A 16,031-nucleotide genomic window follows, 5' to 3' on the forward strand; every position below is an offset into this window, starting at 1 on the left:
CTACAGGACTATCAAGTGGACTTCCAGTTCATCAAAGGCAAGGACAATGTACTGGCCGATGGACTTTCCAGGCAAGTGGCTGGGACTGCAGTGACGTGACCAGACAGAGGAACAAAGAAAGACATTTCCCCCATAGAGACTTTTATTTGTTAACGCGACGTATAAATCTCTGCCGTTGTTTAAGGGGGGGAAATGTGATGTTCCTATATTAATGTATATATGGTAAGTGTTGTTGTTTTAGAAGATACATGGTAAGTTGAGTGAAAGAGGAGGGGGAGTGAATGGGCAGTAGAATGCGAGATGATTGGCTGAGTGTTTAAAATGGCTGAAGGTATAAAAGGAAGAGTGAGAGTGGAATCGGGGGGAGAAGAGAACTGAGTGGGTTGCTTGGTGGGGTTTAGAGAATTGTTTGCCAGGAGGGAGGTGGAGTTCGGATTAGTATTGAGTAAAACCATATGCTTATGTGCCTTAAGAAGAAATCTTGTTAATCTTGTTAGCTTTGTTATCTGTAATAAATACTTAATTTGGTTTACCAAAGGCCTGATCCTTGGCTGGGGTTTCACAGACCAGAAGGGAGGGTAAGGTAATGACCAAGGCTGAAGGGGAACTGTAACAAATGGTGGCAGCGGTGAAGAGAATAACAATACCAGTATTCAGAGTCTCTGGGAATACTAGTATTGGGATGTTACTGGTGGTTGCCTAGCAGGGGGATCTGTTGAGATCTGTGCTAGAGCGGATAGGTAAACCATAAGAGAGTGCGGTCCGGACTGGTGGAGTCCCTGGTGGTGCCTAGAGACAGGCAGTAACCACGAGCAGGTAGGAACCTGACAGGGAGAGCCAGGGAAGGACGCATCACAGTCCTCTCCAGAGATGCTCATCTGACACCCACTTTGTACTCTTTTCAGACTTAATAAAAAAAGTACAAGGCTTTTTCAAGGCTCTTAATGGCTCTTGAAGATTTTTGTGGCTTCTGAACTTCAAAAGCACTGGGTCTTGTATTGATTGATTTTATTTTCTGCCACCTAATGTTTTTTAAGGAGCTTTTATTTATTTTTTATTGTAAGCCACCCAGTGAAAAATATGCATAAACTTATTTATGCATAAATAAAAGGAAAACACCTGGATAAATCTTCCCAAGCAAGGAAGCCAAACTGAGGCTGAAAAATGAGGCAAATGCATAGCCAAAAAGCCAGCCCAAGGTCAATTCCAAGCTTTGCTAAACAGAAAACAGGAAATGGGTTGGTTTCATTTGGAAGGGTAAAAAAAGTACATGAGCTGATTATGATATTGTTTCATAAGAACTTCAGATGAGCCCTACTGCATCAGGCCAAAGACTTCTCTTGTCCAGCATCTTGTTCTCAAACTGGCCAACCAACCAAACTGGCCAACCAACCAAACTGGCCTAGAAGCAGGGCCCAAATGCAACAGCACTGTGTTCACTTGTGATTCCCAGAAGCTGGTAATTCAGATGCATACTGCTTCCAACAATGGAAGCTGAATATAGCCATTGTGGCTAGTAGCCATTGATGACTCAAACTGAAAAGAAGTGAGGTGTTTCAGATTCACTTGAAAAGAAGTGGGATGATATTCCACCTCATTTTGAAACAGGGCCTGTGCAAACAGGGGGCAAAGGATCAGAGCTGGAAGAGCTAAGGAGCAGAGCGAAGTCTAGCAAAGTACCCAGAAGAAGTTAGGGCCGAGATAATGTGCTGAGTCTTAACTGCACCCTTTGTTCCTTTGTTGCACTGTCAGAATCTTCTTGTAACATAAGAACAACGACTGGTCTTATGCATGTTTCTTGTTTCCTTTGCTTATCTATTTTTTCTAATCCAAACAATTAGGATCAAGTTGTACTAGTGCTACATACAGGGAAGAGACCAATATAGGAAGAATGATCTCATTGGCCTAATTCATCACATTTCAGTTGTCTAGTTATTACTGGTATTCACATTCTCAATATCTATTCTTGTATATTGCTGTTTAGCATCATTTTCTTTTTGAGCATTTATGGCTGAATATGCAATGACATATTCAGTGTATATTAAAACAGTTCTCCACTTTTGGGTCCTTGATTGGTTGGATGGATTACAACAAAAGAAGACGACTGAAGTGCAAGAAACAATTGATGGCATTTATTTTAAAATCTACAGATGCTTTCTGATATAACATTGACTTTAGCTCAGAGAGGTAATTGCAAACAGCAGGAAAAAGTCTCACAAATAAACTTCAGCTCTAGATTTGATTTAGAATGTGCTAATAAATGTGAATGTAGCGGCTGCCATTAAAGAAAATAATCTGGAGGGATTTCTAAAAATACGAGCTTCTGTAAAACAATTTCCTGCAGGGTACATAAAATCATAGCTTCTAGAGGGGCTATTTTCCAGGCAGTTCCAGTTAGTTAATATCCAGTACCTAGCATAGGCTTGTTCTCTGTAGCCAGACATTTGTCTTTAAAGCAATCACAGCTTCTAAATATGCAATTCTGCATGTATTTGGGGTGAAAGGGTGAATAGCTCATCAAACTAGAAGCAAACGAAACAATGCCTGTTGAGAAGAGAAACAAAACTTTAGAATACTTGAAAGAACATGAACAATTCTTACAGGACATCTTCAAAGGGAACTGGTGCTGAGTTGAAACCTGCCCTACACTTTCTCAGATGCTTTCTTCTCCTGTGAGAGAGACTTCTGTTCGTCCCTGGTTCATTCACAGGGCATTTTAGAATGACTTTAGAATTTCAGTGAGTGTGGGGTTGCACTTACCATATAGTTGTGAGATATTCAAGGGTAGTATGTAGATTATTCTTTCCATTAAGCATTTCTCTAGCACTCTGCTGGAGCTATCCCCATTTCCCAATTGAAAAGAAAAAAAAAACCCATGGGAGACATGACCTTGTGATGGGCTTTAACTGAAATACAGGATGCTACTGAGCACCTGATAGCAGTATACTTACTGGTGTTTTTAAGAGAAGTTTTTCCTTTTACCTTTTTTTGTTAAAAAAACTTTAAAATTAAAAGACTTCACTTAAACAACAATACAAATAAACAGCTGTCAGGTGCATGGTCAGCTTTGATTACAGAAAGCCCAGCTGAGGATGTAATGGGATTTTTAGGAAATGTAGATACCTGGGAAGGCTGCAAAATGCAGACCACTGGTGAGATGATTTGTAGAATGAAAAGAAGTACACTTGCAAAACTCCTCAGTCACCTTGAATAAGTGTAACAAAAGCCTCACACCTATGTGTGTTTCACACATAGAATTTCTCCCCTACCCTTTGAAAGTTTTTAAATGCAATTTTTTTCTTATTAACTGATGGAGAATAGCAGGCATAGCATTTACAGGAACTTCTGGTCATGGGATGTGAATTTCTGTAATCCTTCATGATGAAAGGCCACATTTCACATGTTATCCCAATGGTATGGTTCCTGAACCATTTAATTAACAAACACCAGTTGGTTCCTTGTGTGAAGTAGCCCTTATGAGGCTGCCAGTAAGACTGGTTGTAGCTAGCCTATGTCACATAGCCTCCACTTTACCAGAGTGCTTAACTTTGCAGTTCAACACCCTGCTGGCTTGGGATAAAGTGTAAATAGGGCCAAAGAAGCATTCCAAAATGTAACAGGGTACAATTTTATGCAGTATGAGCTGGATTTGAAAGTGAAGAGTGCATGTGATGAATACCTGTCAATCTGTGATTACAGCTTGCAGATCTGTGATCCATCAAGATTGCATGACTAAGCTTCATAAGACTACATCAGGGTGAAGGTGCTATATGTGTATCTTCTGTATGGATTGGTCTCTCTCTCTGTCTGTTGTTTTTTAAGTGGTAATGAAATCTGAACAGAGTTGGTTGCTCAGTTAATTTTGCTAGTCAATTTTATCTCAACTGCTATCATGCTTATGCAATAAACCTTCTCAATAATTCCATCTATCTATAGGAAAAATTCAAACTTGATGAGTCATTAGAAGATGGAGAAATTATTTTGTTTTTTAAAGTTTCTCTTCAATAAATGACACATAGCTGTTTTCAAAGAACGTTTTGTGCCATGGGCAGGAAACTAAGGAAACAGGGATCACGGTTTTACATTGCTATGGAGAAAGAGAAAAATGTACTTAGGAATATTTGGATAATTTTCTTTCACAACTGTAAGTATTTCTTTTCACATATTTGAAATAAATGGCTATCTAGAATCTCCCCACTATCACCTCACCTCATACACCCCATACATATACACACACAAGCCTGCTGGTGAGTGTGTGCATGCATGAATGCAAGGCATCATAGCTTCCTTCAAAGTATTCTGGGAACTATAGTTTTGTGAGATACCAAGAACGTTCTGCTATGAATTCATAGATCTGCCCTCATAGAACTATAATTCCCTGGGTTCCTTGCAAAGATAAATTATTTAACTTAGTTTATGTTTGTTAGTTACAGTCAAAGGTACTCTGTGATCATCATTCAAGGTCTTCTAGTAGCACACTGTTTCACGTACTTCTGGTAAGAAGCTGAGAAATGGTTAAAAATATCTCTCTCTTTCCCCACTCCCTCAATTTAGGTAGCTCTTAAACCATATTTTATGGATATCCTAAGACAGATATAGCTACAAAAAGGGCACTCTAAACAGTATTTTCTCAAAGTTTAGCCATTTAATAAAGTTGCTATGTACTTTTATGGTGACAGCATGAATTACATAGGGGAATGCCATCTAAAACATTGCAAATGTTGTAGGAAGAATAGTAAGTCTGTCCTCTGGGTGGACACAGATATATAAGATGATTAACACTCACCTCATTCCAAACCCACTGGAATCAATAGTTATCTTTCCACTGGAAGTTATATCATGCTCTTGCTGCATACTTTATGTAAATACAGTTGCTCTATTATTCTTTTTTCACATTCTTTCAGCAGGCAGAGGGGAATGCAAATCAGGACGTTATAAGCATTTTGTCTTTTTATTTCTAACCAATGTTCACCAGCTTATGGCATAACTGAGGTAGATGCTCGATTCTTTTGTCTTTCTAATAAAAAGAAATCCAACAGAACATGTTAATTCATGTTCCTTGTTCTTTTTATCATTATTCTTACATTCTGGAAGATCATTAAATCTCTTTCTTTCATGGAAGGCTGACATCAGTTCTAATTATGTGCTTGCTCTAGGGGGAAGGTTTTTATGTAATTGGTTATTTTTTAAAAAAACGTAATTCTATTGTTGACTCTAGTTAGTGTAGTGCCCTTCTTTTCTGAGGAATAAGTTGTCATTATGACACCTGAAGGTACTGCCCTTAAAATAAAACTTGTATTACATATATAAATCTTCCTCACTTGTATTTCATGGATCACACATCTTCCATTTTGACTGTAAAATTCCATCTGTTCTTCAGAAGTCAGAGGACAAAACCCCCAGTATACTAGACACCCCTAGCTTGTTTCTGCTTGCATGCATAGTGTTCACATTCAACATTCACTGCCTTTTGCTTTCAGACTACACAATAATCTGCATATAGTCTCTAACAAATGGAAACCAGTCATTTTGTGGGTGTCCACTTGGTTCTCAACCATCTTGATACAATTTTATTTGAAATTAATCAAATGGTTTAAAACATGAATAATAATAAATACCAGTCTATATCTAGCTAAGTCATACCCTGAATGGACCCAGTAAGATTCATGGACTTAAATTAGTCATAGTCTCATTTATAGGAGCAGCCCTAAAAATTAGACTATGGGTGATTCTTTCACCTGTAACATCTAAGCTATTATTTTTATACATTTATATGTTTATTTTTATAGGCTTTGTTCTGCATCCTCAACCGTTTTCTCCTTTTTCTTATGTTTTATTTTCTTTACCCCACATAGTTGTCTACATGTACAAATCTGAATCATTTTGTTTCCTGTAACACACAGCACAATTGCAAGAAATCAAGGGCAATCAGAAAACAATGTGTATTGTCGGATTATGTCAAAATCCAGTAATAAATCTGATTTAGAGAATATTGTCCCCACCATCCCTAGTGCAAACCTCACCCTTTCTCCCCTGTTGGCTGTACATGTATCTTTTTCAAAACTGTGAGGCCAACACCACTACACCAATGAAGCTCTGTTTGCAGCAAGGTGATGTGAAAATGAATTGGAAGCAAAATGCATTTTGTGCCATTGCCTTTGAATTGGGACTCACAGAACTATTTGGCAATGGCTAAAATGCAGCAGAAGCACTTTGAATTATTCCTTTGGATAACTGATTTAAACATAAACCGACTAAGAAAAAGTGGTAAGTAAAAGTTTTACTTTGTAATTTAGATGGGCATACTACATCTTTTCAGAAAAAAGGCATTATTTTTCCCTTTACTCTTTCCAAAAGATTAAACATTGGTGAATAAGTTAACCAAGTATTTTTATTTATTTATTTATTTATTTCATTAAACTTATAGACCACCCCATAGCCGAAGCTCTCTGGGCGGTTAACAAGAACAAAACAACATAAAAAACACAATAGCATATAACACATTAAAACGCAATTAAAATACAGAATATTAAATTAAAACAATTCCAATACATACATACAAACATGATTAAGATGGTTAAATGATTAAAATGGCTGGGCGAAAAGGAAAGTTTTAACCTGGCGCCGAAAAGATAGTAAAGTTGGCGCCAGGTGTATCTGCTCTGGGAGGTTGTTCCAGAATTCGGGGGCCACCACTGAAAAGGCCCTTTTCCGTGTTGCCGCCCTCCGAGCTTCCCTATAAGTAGGGACTCGGAGAAGGGTCTTCAATGATGAGCGTAGTGTACGGGCAGGTTCATATCGGGAGAAGCGTTCCAACAGGTATTGTGATCCTGTGCTGTGTAAGGCTTTGTAGGTTAAAACCAGCACTTTGAACCGGGCCCGGAAACATAAAGGCAGCCAATGCAGACGGGCCAGAACTGGTCTAATGTGGTCAGACTGTCTAGTCCCTGTTAACAATCTGGTTGCTGCATTCTGCGCAAGCTGCAGTTTCTGAACTGTCTTCAAAGGCAGCCCCACGTAGAGTGCATTGCAGTAATCTAATTTTGAGGTTACCAGCGCATGAACTACGGAGGCGAGGTTCTCTCTGTCCAGATAGGGGTGTAGCTGGGCCACCAACCGGAGTTGGTAAAAAGCACCCCGTGCCACCGAGGAGATCTGAGCCTCAAGCGACAGGGATGGTTCTAAAAGAACTCCCAAGCTATGGATCTGATCATTCAGGGGGAGTGCAACCCCATCCAGAACAGGTTGAACAACCGCCATCTGGTCAGGAGAACCACCCAACAGCAGCATCTCAGTCTTGTCTGGATTAAGCCTCAGTTTGTTAGCTCTCATCCAGTCCATTGTCGCGGCCAGACATCGGTTCAGCACGTCGACAGCCTCACCTGAAAAAGATGAAAGGGAGAAATAGAGCTGCGTGTCATCAGCGTACTGATGGCAACGCACCCCAAAACTCCTGATGACCGCACCCAGCGGCTTCATATAGATATTAAAGAGCATGGGGGACAGGACTGACCCCTGTGGAACCCCATACCGGAGGTCCCAAGGTGCCGAGCAATGCTCCCCAAGCACTACCTTCTGGGGACAGCTCGCCAAATAGGAGCGGAACCACTGCCACACAGTACCGCTCACTCCTAAATCAGCGAGTCGTCCCAGAAGGATACCATGGTCGATGGTATCAAAAGCCACTGAGAGATCAAGGAGAATCAGAAGGGTCACACTCCCCCTATCTGTCTCCCGACAAAGGTCATCATACAGGGCGACCAAGGCTGTCGCTGTGCCAAAACCGGGCCTAAAGCCAGACTGAAATGGATCCAGATAATCGGTTTCATCCAAGAGTGTCTGGAGCTGGTTGGCGACCACTCGTTCCAGGACCTTGCCCAGGAATGGGACATTAGCTACCGGCCGATAGTTGTTAAGATTTTCCGGGTCCAGGGACGGTTTCTTTAGGAGTGGTCTCACTGTCGCCTCTTTCAAGAGTCCAGGAACCACTCCCTCCCGCAAAGAAGCGTTAATCACCGCCCTGGCCCAGCTGGCTGTTCCAGTCCTGCTAGCTTTTATTAGCCACGAAGGGCAAGGATCCAACCTAGAAGTAGTCGCACGCACCAGACCAAGCACCTTGTCAACGTCCTCAAGCTGTACCAACTGAAACTCATCCAAAAAAACAGGACAAGACTGTGCGCTGGACACCTCAATCGATTCAACTGCTATAACATTGGAGTCCAAGTCCTGGCGGATGCAAGAGATCTTATCCTGGAAGTGCCTAGCAAATTCATCACAGCGCGCCTGAGATGACTGCACCATGTCCATAGGGCCAGAATGTAATAGCCCTCGGACAATTTTGAAGAGCTCTGCTGGATGGCAGATCGATGATTTAATGGTGGCAGCAAAATACTGCTTTTTTGCTGCCCTCACCGCCACTAAGTACAACTTAGTATAGGCACTTACCAGTACATAATTGCATCCATCAGGAGTTCGCCTCCATCTGCACTCAAGCCGTCTCCTACACTGTTTCATCGCTCTCAGCTCCAAGGTATACCATGGAGCCGTATGAGCTCTACAGCGAAGAGGGCTCACAGGGGCGATCGTGTCAACTGCCCGGGACATTTCTGCATTCCACAGTTCTACCAGGGCTTCGACAGGGGCACCAGCCCTATCAGCCGGAAAACTTCCCAGAGCCCTTTGAAAATCCTCAGGAATCATTAGTCTCTGGGGGTGGACCATCTTAATGGGTCCCCCACCCTTGCAGAGGGAAGAGGTCGCTGTAAGTCTAAACCTCAGCAAGCGGTGATCTGTCCATGACAAAGGGACTGACGTAAAACCCCCTATATACAGATCACCATCGCGCTGTCCAGTGGCAAAAACTAAATCCAGAGTGTGTCCTGCTACATGTGTTGGGCCAACAACATATTGTGACAGCCCCATGGTTGTCATGGAAGCCATGAAGTCCTGAGCCACCCCAGATAAGGCGGCCTCGGCATGAATGTTGACATCCCCCAAGCACCAACAGTCTAGGGGATCTCAGCAGAACATCCGAGACCACCTCCGTCAGCTCAGTTAAGGAGTCTGTTGGGCAGCTGGGTGGGCGGTACACCAACAGAACGCCTAGTCTGTCACGTTGACCCAACACCAGGTGCAAACACTCAAGACCAGTAGCCACATGGACAGGGTGCTTGGAGAGGGAGATGGAACTCCTATATACCACAGCGACCCCCCCTCCCCGACCCTCAGATCTACCATGATGGTGAACCAAATACCCCGGTGGGCACAGCTGGGAGAGGCCAACTCCTCCCTGCTCACCCACCCAGGTCTCGGTAATGCATGTCAGATCAGCTCCCTCATCCACAATTAAATCGTGGATGAGGGAAATCTTATTTTGTACCCATCTGGCATTTAGTAAGAGCATCCGGAGATCTGAGAGCTGGCTGATAGGACAACCAGAAGACCTGTGGGTGTGAGGGAGACCGGAACAAGGCACAGTCGTCAATTGCCTGGGCCGAGTTCCCCTCACCTGGCTAGTCTTCCTCACAACGCCATATCTCCCTCTGCCCGTCACCACGCCAATTGGGCCCCCCTCAAAACTCCTCACTCTACTCTGAATCCTCTCACCCAGGCACATATTAAAACCTAAAAACTCACACCCAATTAACAAACACACACACTCTTATCAGAAAACAATGCTAGAGGCAGTTCTAGACGTCATTGTAAAGCAGTACAAAGTGGTAATCATGTTAAGCAAACCCTTGTCCTATAGGCAAGACTGAATGGAAGCCATTATGAATGGCCTATACTGAACACAATATTTTCCTTTTACTAAATTGTTCAAATCTGTGATATTGAGGCAAATAAATATAAGAGTATTTTAATTCTTTGCTGTTCCTGCTTAGTTAATCTTCTGGAAAATCTAGTCAGGGTTTGAATCAGAAGACAACCGGGGCAGCTTGTCAATAGGCTATTCTTGGTTTTTTTTTAATGTCTGCTACATGGATTAGGGGCCAAATGAGGTCATCCAAGCCTCTCTACATAGTCCTGAGGACTCTACCCACATCCCACCCCATTTCACAGCTATTCCCTCTTTCTCCATGCAACACCCTTCACTGTTTCCTGTTCTCATTTTTGGCAGCTTCTACTCTGGCACTTTCCTTTGAGCCTATTGGGATAGGTTCTTTGGGAGCTCCCTCTAGTCAATTGGAATGGTAGCTGCTGCTGCTGCAGCAGGTGCTGTTCCCCTTCCTTCTTACTGTTGCCCATTTCCATCCAATTCAGCCAAGGGGTGGGAGGAAGAAGTTGGATGAATGACAGTGGTGGCTCCTGCTGCTTTTCCTGCTCCCTTTTACCACTACCAAACTGGACCCATGGAAGAAGGGTAGTAAGGTAAGAGGGAAATGGCAATGGTGGCAATGAGGAGAATGGGAAGCATAGCAGACACCACTGTGGGAAAGGAGTGAATGTCCAGCTACCCCTATGTGTGTGGGTATGTAATTAAGGGTCCTCAAAAACCTGGAGCCACCTTGAGCTTCATTTTATGGCTCCTGGGATGTCCCACCAGTGCACAAGTAACAAAAAGCATAGCCTGGGATAACCATTTTTACATTGTATCTTTGCTCCTTATTTAGAGAATATGATTAAAAAACTGTAAGACGGAATTGCCAACCATGAAGCTGAATCCATTGTGGGCTGCCAGATGTTTGACATCTCACATATTTTTGCAGTCCCAGACAAGCAGCAAGAACTAGTAGGTTTATCACGTTCCATGAATTTCATGCATGGTTACTGGGCTGTGTTAAACTTGGTAGGCCACAAGTTGTGTAGGCCAAGTTGGAAGATTCAGGACAGACAAAAGGAAGTACTTCTTTACTCAGCGCATAGTTAAACTATGGAATTTGCTCCCACAAGATGCAGTAATGGCCACCAGCTTGGATGGCTTTAAAAGATTAGACAAATTCATGGAGGACAGGGCTATCAATGGCTACTAGCCGTGATGGCTGTGCTGTGCCACCCTAGTCAGAGGCAGCATGCTTCTGAAAACCAGTTGCCAGAAGCCTCAGGAGGGGAAAGTGTTCTTGCTGGTTTGTCGGTCGTTGCTGCGGCCGGGTAACGTCTGTCGCTTGCCAGGACTGCGACTGGCCGTTGCTGGGTGGTCCGCCCGCTCCTGTTTCTGTTGCCGTGGCAGATCAGGCCCTTGTTGCTGCCCCTGCTAGGAGCTTCACTCTGCATTGCAGCCTGTGCCCCGTGGCGGTGGCGGCTTTGTTCCTTGCTACTTCTGGCGTTTTTGCGGCTGTGTTTATGTTTTTCCATCATCGCCGCTGCGGTTGTTGCTTCCTGTTGGTGGCCTATGTCTTTTGTCACCACTGCCATCTGACTGTTTAGGAGAGATCTCGGAGCCTGCTCCTACGCGCACAGAGTGCGGGATTGCGTTGGTGTGTTGATCTGGTTGAGATGAATGGCTATCATAACCCGGTTCCTGTTTTAAATTGGTGTATGTATGGATGTATAGTTGTATGAATGTGTGAATGTGTATGGACTGAATTGTATTGATTTAGTTAATTAATTTAATTTGATGTAATTTAATTAGTTTAATTAATTAATTAATTGGTTTAATTACTTTATTTTAAATTAGTAAATACTGCTGCTATAGGGTACGGAGGCGGGTCTCCGGACTAATTTTATTAGGGTGGGTGGCCTGCTGATAAGCAGATAGGGATTGAGGCATGTGCAAGCCGGAGAGGGAGGTGGGGGGCCAAGTTATAGGAAGTTTGGGCGGCAGGCGCTGGAAGGGTGCTGCTAGCAGACCACGCCGGAATAGGGGAACACGGGACAGATGCATTATATCCATCCCATGTTCCGGGTCTGCTCAGAACCAGACGGAAACTGGGGGACGCAAGGTTCCTACCGACCTTCAACTGCTGTTATGTAATGCCAGGTCTGTGGCTCAGAAAACCTCGCTCATCCATGATATCATCTTGGATGGGCGCGCAGACCTGGCATGTATTACGGAGACTTGGCTGGACGAAGCCTCTGCTCCAATTCTAGAGGCCATGTGTCCGCCAGGTTTCCGTTACGCACAGCAGCCGAGGGTGGGAAGGTGGGGAGGGGGTGTGGCAGTCATCTATCGAGAGTCCTTGGTTTTTGCCAGACCTCCCCTCCATAGGACTCAATTTGTTGATTGTATGTACTGGAGGTTGGGCCCGAAGGGCAGTTTAGGGATCTTGCTGGTGTACCGCCCACCCCGCTGCACGGCAGATTCCCTGGCCGAGGTGCTGGAGGTGGTCTCGGCTGTATGGGCATTGTCCCCAGAGCTGTTAGTTCTGGGTGACTTTAACTTGCATGCCGAGGCCGCTCTCATAGGAGCCCCTCGGGATTTCCTGGAAACCATGGCTTCCTGGGAACTGTACCTAAGTAATACTGGGCCCACCCATGTAGCCGGTCATGCTCTCGACCTAGTATTTGTCCTGGGAGAGGAGAGAAGTGGTCTGAAGTTGGGAGTGATTCTTGCCACTCCTGTGTCATGGTCAGACCACTACCTGGTAAATATGGACTTCTCGTTGCCATGCCCCCTCCGCAGGGGTGAAGGACCTATTAAAATGGTCCGCCCCAGACGCCTGATGGATCCGGATGGATTCCTGACTGTGCTTGGGGAATTGGAACCTGCTGAAGGTCGCCTGGTCGAAACCCTGGTGAAGGAGTGGAACGTGGGGATCATCAGGGCATTAGACCGGGTGGCTCCGAAACGTCCTCTCCCCCTGAATAGAACTCAGCTAGCACCATGGTATACACCGCGGTTGCGTAGTCTGAGACAGGAGGTGAGACGACTAGAGCGCCGGTGGCGGAAATCCCGCTCCGAAGATGTCCGGACACAGGTTAGAGCAGCAGTAGCTGCCTACCAAGTGGCAATAAAGGTAGGAAAGAAGGCTTTCTTTGCTGCCTCTATTGCGTCTGCGGAGTGCTGTCCCAGGAGGCTGTTCCAGGTGGTCCGAAGCCTGGTCGGTCCAGTTGCTCAGGAACCCTTGGAACAGTCAAAGGCCTCCTGTGACTTATTAGCAAAACACTTCGCCGATAAAATCGAACACTTACGGAGCTCGATCCCGTGCGCCATGGACACAGTGGATGAACCAGAGTTGGCCAGTTGCATGCCGGTAAATTGGGATCGGTTTCGGCTTCTCCCTTCTGAGGAAGTGGACAAGGTGCTTTCATCTGTGAAGCCAACCACTTGTCTTACTGATCCTTGCCCTTCGTGGCTCCTTGTGAGCTGCAGAGAGAAATTGGGCGAGGGGATCAAAGCGGTGGTAAACGCATCCTTGAAAGAGGGTGTGATGCCATCAGCCTTCAAGGAGGCAATTGTAAAGCCCATCTTAAAGAAGCCCTCCTTGGATCCCCAAGTATTCGATAACTTCCGCCCAATTTCGAATCTACCATTTCTGGGCAAGGTCATTGAGCGAGTGGTGGCCAACCAGTTGTCAGCACACTTGGATGAAACGGATTATTTGGATCCATACCAATCGGGTTTCAGGACTGGTCACGGAACTGAAACAGCCTTGGTCGCTCTGGTAGATGATTTGAGGAAGGCATTAGATAGGGGAGAATCCACCTTTCTTGTCCTCCTCGATCTCTCAGTGGCTTTTGATACTGTCGACCACAGTATCCTTCTGCTTCGCCTGGAGGGATTGGGAATTGGAGGCACTGTATTACAGTGGTTCCATTCCTTTCTCTCCGACAGGTACCAACAGGTAGCGTTGGGGGAGGAGGTATCACACCCTTGGCCTCTCAATTGTGGTGTGCCACAGGGCTCTATCCTCTCTCCCATGCTATTTAACATCTATATGAAGCCGCTGGGGGCAATCATCAGGAGATTTGGGCTGCAGTGTCATCAATATGCGGATGACACTCAGCTCTATCTCTCGTTTAAATCTTCACCAGAGTTGGCTGTGGAGACCTTGTCCAAGTGCCTGGAATCCGTGAGTGGATGGATGGGAAGGAACAAGCTGAAGTTGAACCCTGATAAGACCGAGGTACTACTTGTGGGGGACAAGAGATGGTTGGGGGACATTGACCTGAAGTTCAATGGGGTGAGTCTACCCCTAAAGGACCAGGTCCGCAGCCTTGGGGTTGTGCTTGATTCCAGGCTGTCCATGGAGGCTCAGATTTCGGCAGTGAGCCAGGCAGCCTGGTACCAACTACACCTCATACGAAGGCTGCAACCCTACCTTCCTGTTCACCAGCTCCCACTAGTGGTACACGCCCTGGTCACCTCTCGTTTGGACTACTGTAATGCGCTCTACGTGGGGTTACCCTTGAAAACGGTCCAGAAATTACAACTGATACAAAATGCGGCGGCTCGACTACTTATGAATAGTCGCCGCCGAGATCACATCACACCAGTGTTGTTCGACCTACACTGGCTACCAGTTGTTTTCCGAGCCCAATTCAAGGTGTTGGTATTGACCTTTAAATCTCTACACGGTTTCGGCCCAGTTTATCTCATGGAGCGCCTTCAACGCCACCAATTATGCCACCCGACAAGAACGGCCACACAGGGTCTTCTCTCAATCCCGCCAACAAAAACAGCCAGATTGGCGGGTACTAGAGAGAGGGCATTCTCAGTGGCGGCCCCCACTCTTTGGAACTCCCTCCCACAAGATCTCCGGCAGGCCTCTTCCCTAAATGTGTTTCGGAAAGCCTTAAAGACCTGGCTCTTTCAGCAGGCCTTCGGGGTATCCGGGGAGGGTTAATTATTATAACTGTAATGCCTCCTGCCCAGTTTTAATATTGTTGCTGCAGATGTATTGTTTTTATATTGTATTATTATATTTTATCAATTGTATTCTAACAAATTTGTAAGTCGCCTAGAGTGGCCATCAGCCAGATAGGCGACGAAGAAATTAAATGTATTATTATTATTACTTGCACTCAGGTCCTGCTTGCGGGCTTCCCCCAGGCACCTGGTTGGCCTCTGTGAGAACAGGATGCTGGACTAGATGGGCCACTGGCCTGATCCAGCAGGTTCTTCTTATGTTCTTACGTTCTTATGATAAGAGCAAATATAAAGATGCTCTAAAGTCCTTGAAATGGAAAGATCCTTGCAGTTGGATTGATCCAGTACAAGAGATCAAGAGTGCCTACAACAGTCCTGCAAGCAAAATAGTTCCCTAAAATATTTAGTACTGTGTTAGCCATTATACCTCAAACCATTTCTTCGTAGAGAAAGGAGAACTTGAAGTTTTACCTTGAATTTCCAATCCTCCTTGATCTCAGATAAGACCTGCAAAGAAAATGGAGAATGACACTGAATATTCTTTGAACCAATAATTTATCAAGGTTTAATAGATATTAAATGTGTCATTTATGTGTCCAAATATCAAGCATTTGTGCTTTTCATTTGAAAGTGATATTTGTTCCCACAGCATAGTTTAGTAATTCACTTAGGGCAGTAGAAGTAAGATTATGAACATTTTCAGCAGCAAAAACTCCTACCTAGCTATGTACTAAAGCTGTTCTGTTTTCTACAAAGATAGTAGCATTTTAAAAAACTTTTAATATTCTGTAATATTTTAAAGCACAGATGCTCTTATGTACTACAGAAGTCTGCCATTTTTAATAAAAGAAAGGCTTTAGTTCTGATGTTTACTCAGGTCAGAAGTTCATTTTTAAAACTGGATTTTCCTTTCAAGTGTTGCATTTGTAATGTTGGCATACATTTCTACAACTCAAAAGAATAATACAAATCACCTGTTCAAAATAGTGTTCAGATTTGATCCATCTTATAACTGCTGTTTCCATCTCTGGTGTTCATGATATGCAGATGTTACCTTAGTATTTTAAACGTTGCTTCTCCATGTGGAAAAAAACCAGATTCTACCAGAAACACTGATTGAGGCCTGTAGAGACTTCTTCTCGCCTTGTACTTTGTTTTCAGAAACCTTAATCTTCTCATCGGAGGACAACTGGACATCACTACTCTGGAATCAATCAGTGCAGCTTATTAATCAATTTGAGTGATTTGCTATGAAACAGCTTCTTTCTCTTCAGTGTGCTGT

The 16,031-nt window shown here is 44.3% G+C and overlaps 1 long non-coding RNA gene across 1 annotated transcript in view; it reads right to left on the reverse strand.

The window, feature by feature from the left end:
• Positions 1–4,792: 4,792 nt before the first annotated feature.
• LOC133364354 (uncharacterized) overlaps positions 4,793–16,031 on the reverse strand; it is a 33,407-nt gene continuing 22,168 nt past the window's right edge. The window contains exons 2-3 of the long non-coding RNA XR_009757918.1: positions 15,221–15,256; positions 4,793–5,017 (exon numbers count right to left, since the gene is read on the reverse strand). This is a non-coding gene — a long non-coding RNA (uncharacterized LOC133364354). The remainder of the gene's footprint in view (positions 5,018–15,220; positions 15,257–16,031) is intronic.

This window comes from Rhineura floridana, chromosome 9, assembly GCF_030035675.1.
Source record: "Rhineura floridana isolate rRhiFlo1 chromosome 9, rRhiFlo1.hap2, whole genome shotgun sequence".
NCBI lineage: Eukaryota > Metazoa > Chordata > Lepidosauria > Squamata > Rhineuridae > Rhineura > Rhineura floridana.